This window comes from Symphodus melops (assembly GCF_947650265.1).
Source record: "Symphodus melops genome assembly, chromosome: 5".
Lineage (NCBI taxonomy): Eukaryota > Metazoa > Chordata > Actinopteri > Labriformes > Labridae > Symphodus > Symphodus melops.
In genome coordinates this window covers 17,367,209-17,376,757 of record NC_136695.1, presented here as the reverse complement: position 1 = coordinate 17,376,757, position 9,549 = coordinate 17,367,209, and positions in this window count along the sequence as shown.

Genomic DNA, 9,549 nt, shown 5'->3' with positions numbered 1-9,549 from the left:
GAAAAGTTCATTTCTACTTTAAAAAAAACTAAAAGGTTGTTTTCATTTCAAGCGATTCTTTGATTTCAGTTCAAAATATTCAATAAATAACCTCAAAATAGTTCATCTGATATCAGCACTCTTTTTATTAGAAACAATATCCCAGCTTTAATAGTTGTGCATATTTACCGTAGAGACTATGTCACTGAACTATGAGGGCAAACAAGCACTGAAATAATCATTAATTGTAATCGAGGTAAAATTGTTTAATGAATCGTAATATTGATTTGAGGTCATATCACCCAACCCTACCATTGAGTACATGAGATACAAATTGTTGACATTTCTTTTTCTGCGTTAAAAGAGTCAAGTGCTTATTTATTAAGAAGCATTGAAAAATGCAAAGGGTGCATTTTGGTGTAGATTGGGTACATCTACCTTTTGGGTTACGTACGGAATGTTGTAATGCAAGCTAATTTCTTTTGAGGCTCGATTATTAATAAGTCAGTACTAATGTCAGAGAAGGCTACAGCCAGGATAGACATGTAGGTAGGTACGTAGATAGATAGTGTCAAGGGGTTATTCACATACAAGGACTTTTATGGAGTCCAACTAATAACATAATGTAACGTGTATGATATTGACTAAAGGGTGTTTAAATGCATTGGTGAGTCAGATTTGGAGACTTTACAATGATCTTGCGTTGAAAAATAAAAAGCTTTGTGGACCTGGTCTTTGTTACGAGGCCGTTGTCCACCATCTCTCCTGCACGTCTCAGGATCCTGGAGGAACCCTTTCCAGCGGCCTCCCCTCATCCTTGCAGTGGGAGCATTGACCAGATGATGACTGAGGTAATAAGGATGGACTCAGTGATGGCAGCCAGTATGTTCACCATAATTAACACCTGTAGGTTGAACACGAATAATAATATTTTTACTCTTTCAAAGTGCACAGCTGAAATATAGACCTATTGCTTTAGGATCCTGAGCCCATATTCACAAATGTTCTAGGAGCAACACTGAGCACATTTTTTCAGACTTTGCTTCCATTTTGTTGGATAAACCAAACATTGTGTAATTAACAGAAAATAGAATCTGTGTGATGACTTATTAGATGCACTTTAAAAGTAAAGCCTACAAGCTGTTTAAAATCACATGTAGAGAAACTCAACATGCATGTTTCACTATGTAATAAAAACAGTTGCTGGTGGATTGAAATGTTTGCAAAAATTTTTTTTATTTATATAGCGTCAATTCATACCAGGCGTTATCTCGAGACACTTTACAAAAGCAGGTTAAGGACCTTACTGTTTGTCTGTTAACATTAACAAAAGAGCAGGTAACAAGACCATGCTCATCATTATGTTTACAAAAAGCAGGTAAAGGACCTTACTGATGGCTATATTACAAGAGCCCAGCTTAATCCGTCATAGCGTGGCAAGAAAAAACTTCCTTTTAACAGGCAGAAATCTTCAGCAGACCCGGGCTCATGACGGAACAGCCATCTGCTAAACTGTGCTGGGCTTAAAATGGGATGGGGGAGATGGGACAAGATGCAGACAGAGGAATAGGATAGGATAGGTTGGGGGGGGGGGGGGGGGTAGTCTGGGCAGGCCATCCTGGGGGGGGGCCATCCTCACCAACAGTCCCAAGGAACCTAAGAGAGCTCAGGAGCTCCCAGAAAAAGGAGAGGTTAGAATATAAAGATAGTGACAAGCAGTAATAAGATATGAAAGCAGAGGGAGAGAGAGATAAGAGTTCCTGGTGCCAGTTCCCCCGGTAGTCTAGGCCTATAGCAGCATAACTATGAGCTGGTCCTGAGCCAGCCCTAACTATAAGATTTATCAAAAAGAAAAGTTTTAAGTCTATTCTTGAAAGTACCTAGTGTGTCTGCCTCCCGGACCCCGACTGGTAGACTATTCCAAAGGAGCGGTGCCTGATAACTAAAGGCTCTACCTCCCATAGTACTTTTAGAGACTATAGGCACCACGAGCAGGCCTGCATTCTGGGAACGTAATGTTCTTGTCGGATAGAACGGTACAATTAACTCTTTAAGATAGGATGGTGCCTGACCGTTTAGAGCTTTGTAGGTGAGCAGAAGGATTTTAAATTCTATTCTAGATTTTATAGGGAGCCAGTGGAGAGAAGCCAATACAGGAGTAATGTGGTCCCTTTTCCTAGTTCTAGTCAGAACACGAGCTGCAGCGTTTTGGATGAGTTGGAGGGTCTTTAGAGATTTACCATAGCACCTTGCTAAAATAGAATTACAGTAATCCAACCTGGAGGTAACAAATGCATGAACTAATTTTTCAGCATCATTTTGTGACAGGATCTGCCTGATCTTGGCGATATTACGAAGGTGAAAATAAGCTGTCCTTCAAATTTGTTTAATGTTTGAATCAAAGGACATATCCTGATCAAACAGAACTCCTAGGTTCCTAACAGTGGTACTAGAGGCTACGCTAATACTACTAAGGGCCGTCATATCGGCAGAGAAAGTCTCTCTAAGGTTCTTAGGTCCAAACACTATAACTTCAGTCTTGTCTGAGTTGAGCAGTAAGAAGTTTCTGGTCATCCAGGTCCTGATGTCCTTGAGGCAGGCTTCTAGTTTACGAAGCTGGTTGGTGTCTTCTGGCTTCATTGCTATGTAGAGCTGAGTATCGTCTGCATAGCAATGAAAGTTCATGGAGTGTTTTCTCATAATACTACCTAGAGGAAGCATATATAATGTAAATAGAATCGGACCAAGCACTGATCCTTGAGGCACTCCATGGCTAACTTTGGTGTACAAAGAGGACTCATCATGAACATGCACAAACTGAGATCTGTCTGATAAATAGGATCTAAACCAACTTAAAGCAGTCCCTGTAACTCCAAGCAATTGTTCTAGTCTCTGTAACAGAATCTGATGGTCAATTGTGTCAAAAGCAGCACTAAGATCTAACAGGACAAGCACAGATAGAAGTCCCCTGTCTGAGGCTAACAGAAGATCATTTGTTACTCTAACTAGTGCAGTCTCAGTGCTATGGTAAACTCTAAATCCCAACTGGAACTCCTCACACAAGCTGTTGTTGTGGAGAAGATCACACAACTGATTAGCTACCACTTTCTCTAAGATCTTGGAGATAAAAGGAAGGTTAGATATAGGTCTATAGTTAGCTAGAGTTCCTGAATCAAGAGTAGGCTTTTTAAGGAGCGGTTTAATTACAGCTACTTTAAATGACTGGGGTACATAGCCTGCCGCTAAAGATATATTGATTATATCTAGTATGGAGCTGCTAACTAGGGGAAAGACTTCCTTAAACAACTTGGTTGGGATTGGATCTAAAAGACAAGTTGACGGTTTAGACGCAGAAATAATCGAATTTAGTTCTGCGAGGTTAATTGGAAAAAAACAGTCGAGGTTAGAATCAGAATTTGGAAACGTTTCTGCCGAATCGAAAATATAGGAGGAATCTGCACTAAGTAAAGGTAGTAAGTTGCTAATTTTGTCTCTAATGTTTAGAATTTTATCATTAAAAAAGCTCACGAAATCATTACTGCTAAGGGCTAAAGGAATAGATGGCTGAAATGAACTATGACTCTCTGTCAGCCTGGCTACAGTGCTGAAGAGGTATCTAGGATTGTTTTTATTTTCTTCAATAAGAGACGAGTAATAGGCAGTGCGGGCCAAATTAAACGAGATTCTATCGTTTTGGTGGAGCGCCAAATTCTTTCACATTTACGTGACGTTAGTTTTAGAGGGTTTCTAAGTTGTACCATGGAGCTGATCTCTGTCGTTTGATTGCCTTCTGTTTTAGGGGGGCGATTGACTCCAGAGTAACTCTAAGTGAATCCGCCGCACTATCTACAAACTGATCTAACTGAGAGGGACTAAAGTGATTATAGGAGTTTTCAACTAGGTTAGAGGATGGACTGAAACAAAGGCAGCTGAAATAGCTTCCTTAAATTTAGCTACAGCATTATCATTTAAATTTCTAGAGAGCACTTTTTTATTAAGAGGAGTTAAGGTTGGTAAAAAGAAATCAAAAGTTACTAGGAAATGGTCTGATATCAGAGAATTTTCCAGAAAAACCGACAAACTATTAATTTCAATACCATAGGCTAAAACAAGATCCAGGGTGTGGTTAAATCGATGAGTAGGTTTGTTTACGCCCTGGGTGAAGCCAATAGAGTCCAATAGAGACATGAAAGCCATGCTAAGACTGTCATTAACAACATCCACATGGATATTGAAATCACCTACAACAATTATTCTATCACTGCTAAGAACTATGTGTGATAGAAATTCTGTAAATTCAGATAGAAATTCTGAATATGGGCCAGGAGGGCGGTAAACTATAACAATTAGAACTGGCTGAAAAGTTCTAGAGACTGGATGTGAAAGACTGAGTGCAAGACTTTCAAAAGAGGTATAATTCAGCTTTGGTCGAGGATTGATTATAAGACCAGAATTAAAAATAGCTGCTACTCCACCACCTCGACCAGTGTCTCGAGCTATATGAGTATTCAAATGACTGGGAGGGGTGGATTCATTTAAACTAACATATTCATCCTGAGAAAGCCAGGTTTCAGTTAAGCAAAGTAGATCAATATGATTCTCTGATATTAGATCATTTACCAGGAGAGATTTAGATGCTAGGGATCTAATGTTTAGTAGGCCGCATTTAATTGTTAGATTTTTTTGCCAAATCGTATTTGTAGTTTTGATTTTGATTACATTTTTATGATTTACGCCTCTTTTATTGAGGCTGGAATTGCCTATGACAGGTCTGGGGCGGAGAACAGACACAGTATCTATAGTATAAGTAGGGTTACAGCTATAAGAAGATCTAACTGAGTTACAGTTAGATTTACAGTCACAAGGACAGCTATAGTGGCAGGTAAACAGATCTAAAGGAAGTGCAGAGAAGTGTGTAAGACTGCAGCTCTGCTTCCGGGTCTGAACTCTGATAAGGTCTACAAGTCAATAAGAACATTTCTCAATTTTCTCGTCTACTTAAAGGCTGGTTCACGCGGCAGGATTTTAAAATTGTCGGACGATTTCCCAAACTTTAGAGACCACACACATGGCGATAAATAATCCGAGGTTTTACAGTTTTGGTCGTACAGTGTGTGGTGTGCGGTCACTTAAAAGTCCTTCTCACTATTCCCAACAATTATACACATTAGGAGCTCTTTTAAGGACTAAGACACTTGGTGAATAACTTTCACCAACTAAAGATCAAGTCTAACTGGATCTTTATAAAGATTTAGTTTAAACTTTGAAGGGAAATTTATCGCAAAGTTCCTGAGTCTTAGAATTTTGCCACAAAGAGCAACTCTTACTAGTACTAAAGAAACTTTTTGAATATGGCCCCTGGGCCTGTATTCATGGATATTCTGAGAATCGTCTCAGAGAGCTCCTAACTTCTTTGCTTAAAAATTCCCAACAAGAAGTCTTTGCCTAGGAGTGATTGATGGACGCTTTCAAGGCAACACCGAGCAAGTAATGGACAGAAACTTTTATTTTCATGAGAAGGTCTGATATGACACATTTTTTTCAGAAACTGTGATTGGCTAATCAAAAGAAAAAAGTAAAATCATAGAATCTAATCAGTCGTGTAATTATGAACACTTTGAAATAAGAATCTGTGATAATTTGTGAGATTTAAAAGCATATAGCCTACAAGATGTTTGAAATCACACATCCAGCTGTGTAGAAGCTGATCCTTACATCAGCAGGTAAAGAGCCTTAATCAGTGATTGGATGCACCTGTGGAGCTGACGCATGTTGAGAAACTCAATTTGCACTGAAAAAAGTCAGAAACGGATTGAAAAGTCTGCACAAATCCTGTGTTCATGTAGTGTTTGAAGAACATTTCTCTATTTTCTTCTCCGCTTTAGAAACTCTTAAGGCTGTTGGAAGTCCTCCTCACTACTCCGAACAGTTTTACCTCTTAGGAGGTATTTAAGGGCTAAAACAATGAATGATGAGTGAATGACTTTCATCTTTACAAGGATGTCGTCTTTACTTTGAGGAGAAATTCTTAGGAAATTAAGATTTCTTAGTATTTTGTCACTAAGAGCAACTCTTAGTACTGAGGAGGCTTCAGGAATATGGACCCTGGTGTTTAGAGGCCACTAGCTTGCTTGTGATTAGACTGAGGATTGTTTTGTCCATGTCCAAGGTCAAGAGTTACCAGTCAAGCTTAATTTTAAAGTCAACATAGATAAGACTTCACGATAAGAGACTGCGCTGCATTTCTTTGACCTGTGTTCACACTACAGGTAAAAGTGACCGGAATCTGATTGGTTTTGCTCTAATGTGAAACATTAGAGAAAGTCACAAGGAATCTGGGGCCTTGTTCACGAAGCCTCCTAAGTACTAAAAGTTGCTCCGAGTGACAAAACTGCAAGAAAACTCTTAGAATCAGGACATTTTCAAAGAATTTCCCTTCAAAGTTCAGACTAGATCCTTGTACAGGTAAAAGAGTTCCACAAAGTGTCTTTGTCCTTAAAGGTGCTCCTAAAGTGTAAAACTGTTGGGATTAGTGAGGAGAATTTATAACAGGCTTAAGAGTTTCTCCATCTGAGGAGGAAATTAAGACCTTTGTTTTTTAACACTACATGAAGAGTATTTCTGACTCATAGTTGAGCAGAAAAGACAAAAATGATTTGTGCTGACTTTTCAATCCATCACTGACTTTTTTAAGTACACAGTAAGACACGCACGTGGAGGTTCTCTATGTTTGGTTATCTCCAAATGTGCATCCAATCCCTAATGAAGAATCTTCACCTGTTGATATAACGCTCAGCATGTGAAGAAGCTGTTACACATGTGGGCATGTGATTTTAATTATTTTGTGGGCTTTACTTTTAAAGTACGTCTCACAAATGATCACACAGATGCTAATGCTAAAGTTTTTCGAATCACACAATGTCTGACTAGATTCTATGAGAGACTTTTTATCATTTGATTTTGATTAGCCAATCACAGCTTCTGTAAAAATGTGTGGGTCAATGGGGTCAACCACGTCTCCTCGCTAATATACATTTCTGGCTGCGTTCGGATTGTCCCTTCTATCTACTTTAACTCTAGATAGATAGATAGACAGACAGACAGACAGACAGACAGATAGATACTTTATTGATCCCGAGGGAAATTCAGGCGATTCGAAAGCTTTAAAAGTTAAGGAAACACTGGACCATCCTTTACGATCTGCAATTGGTTTCTATAATGATTTCACTTATAGTTTCTGCCTTTGTATTCCTTTTCTTTCTTTCTTTTTCATTTTGTGTTAATACAGTTTAACTTTGATTTTAGACATTCTTGTGTCATGTTTACTGGAGATGCTTTTCTGTTATTTGATGTTGATTTTATATGAGAAATTGTATCCATGAACACACAACGTCACTTAACGATAAGCAGCGCCACCTGGCCATAGCCCGCCTTCACGTCGGTAGCAGGCAGTCAGATGTTGCTTGTGAACTTGGTGTGTCTCAAAGTGTCATCAGCAGACTTGCAGCAAGACACAGAACTACTTGGCAGTGTTGGTGACAGACCCAGGAGCGGAGGAAGATGACCAGTACCTAAAAACCTATTCACCCAGACACCTACTAAGCTACTGCCACACAGCTGCAGGCCTGTTTATGAGAAGTGAGGGGGGACTAGGGTTTCCAGACAAACGGTTTTCGCAAACAACTCCACCGCATGAACATAGCAATTGCATTGGACAAACAACATGCATTGATTTGAGTGTTTTAGCATATGTGCTCATTTGCAACACTTGTCCACAGGCGGCTTTTGAAAAGATTAAACAATTAAAATAGAAGAAAAGGAAAGAGAAGAAAACACAACAGACAAACAACAAACAAATGCAAGCAATTGTCCATGTTAGTTCCATACGAAAGAGCAAACGGCAACATGATCAAGAAGTCACCAGTTAAGAGCTATTCATGTGAGCACTGTTGTTGAGTGACTCCACTGACACCAAGACACCCCCGTGAGCGTTTGCAGTGGGCTCAAGACCATGTGACCTGGACAATGCAGCAGAGGTCTACTGTCCTGTTCACTGATGAGAGTCGGGTCACCTTGCACAGAAATGATGGTCGTCAGCGTTGCTGGATAATCAAGGTGAGCGATACACTGAGGTCAACATGGTCCCCAGGGTTTGCTTTGGTGGAGGAGGTGCAACAATCTGGGCAGGCATCACCAGTCAGCACAAAACAGATTTGGTGATTGTAGATGGTTCAGTCACTGCACGTTCTTACCTCAGCACTTTGAATTGACTTGTTGTTGAAATGTGCTATAGAAATAAACTTGCCTTGCCTCAGAGACATCATAGAACCCATCATCATCATCCCCCAATTCCGCTAAGCACACCCCAGACTTTCTGTTCATGGATGATAACGCCAGAATTGTCACCGCTCGACTTCAGGAAGTCAGAGTGCCTCATATGGCCAGCAATGTCCCCTGACCTGAACCCCATAGAGCGCGTCTGAGACCAGCTGAAGCAGAGACCAGATGCTCGTACCCCACCCCCACATGACCTGGCAGAACTGTGTGTAGCACATGTGGAGGAGTGGAACGCATTGCCTCAGAACAACATGATGAGGCTAGTTAGGAGCACGAGACGTCGCTGTCATTGCGGCAAGTTTTGGAAACGCACTTCTAACTTTGATCATTTTGGTTATTTGGGGCCATCTTTGTTATTGTCTAAATTGTTGTGTTAATAAATATTGCACTAATGAAAATGGTGCTTCTTCTCATTTATTAATTGTAATATCAAAGTGAACTATTATTTATTTCATTAAAATTCAGACCAAATAGGAAAAGCACTCATGTAAATAACAATATCCCTAACTTATTGTGAGTATTGTATTTCTGATGTAAACAATATTTTGGAGCAGTCCGTCCACAGGCCGTTGCTTTGCTCCATGTTTGTTTTTCCTAGGTTGTTACTAACATGCCTTGAACTAACTTGCGGCTTGCCGTGTCTACGTCATTGTTGTTTTTGTCGATGGTGTTGCGTTGCAAGTGACGCAGAAGACACATTGACGTTCAATTTGCATGAGATCTGTTGAAATCGAATTTGAATCGCAATCAAACTATCTGCATACGTGGCTTGAACCAGATTTGGAAAAATCTGATCTCATGTTGCATTTCAAAATGTTTAGGAAACAGTGTTTTTCAGGCTATGTTGTATAGGATAATAACTGTAAAGCTTCAATGATATGTTTCATGATCGTAAACTTCAAATAAAAAAATAACAACAGGAAACTAAAATAATTTGTTGGTCTCTCCCTCTTTCTCTCTCAAACAGTTCACAGAGGCATGTGATCAAGAGATCTAATTAGTCAGTAAACTGAGTTTCACGCAGGTTATTTTTTTACTTTAATAATTATTCGAACAGCATTAATTACCACGGTGAAGTGTCCTTGTAAAAACAAAGTTGCCTTAATAACTGTGTAAGAGCTATGATTGTTTACCCCAGGCCACCAGAGGTCAGGCTGGGCTGCCTGGCTTGTGCGGGCTGAGGGTGGCTACAGGTGTTTTAAGACGCTGTGATTTATATTCAAGGACGGTAGT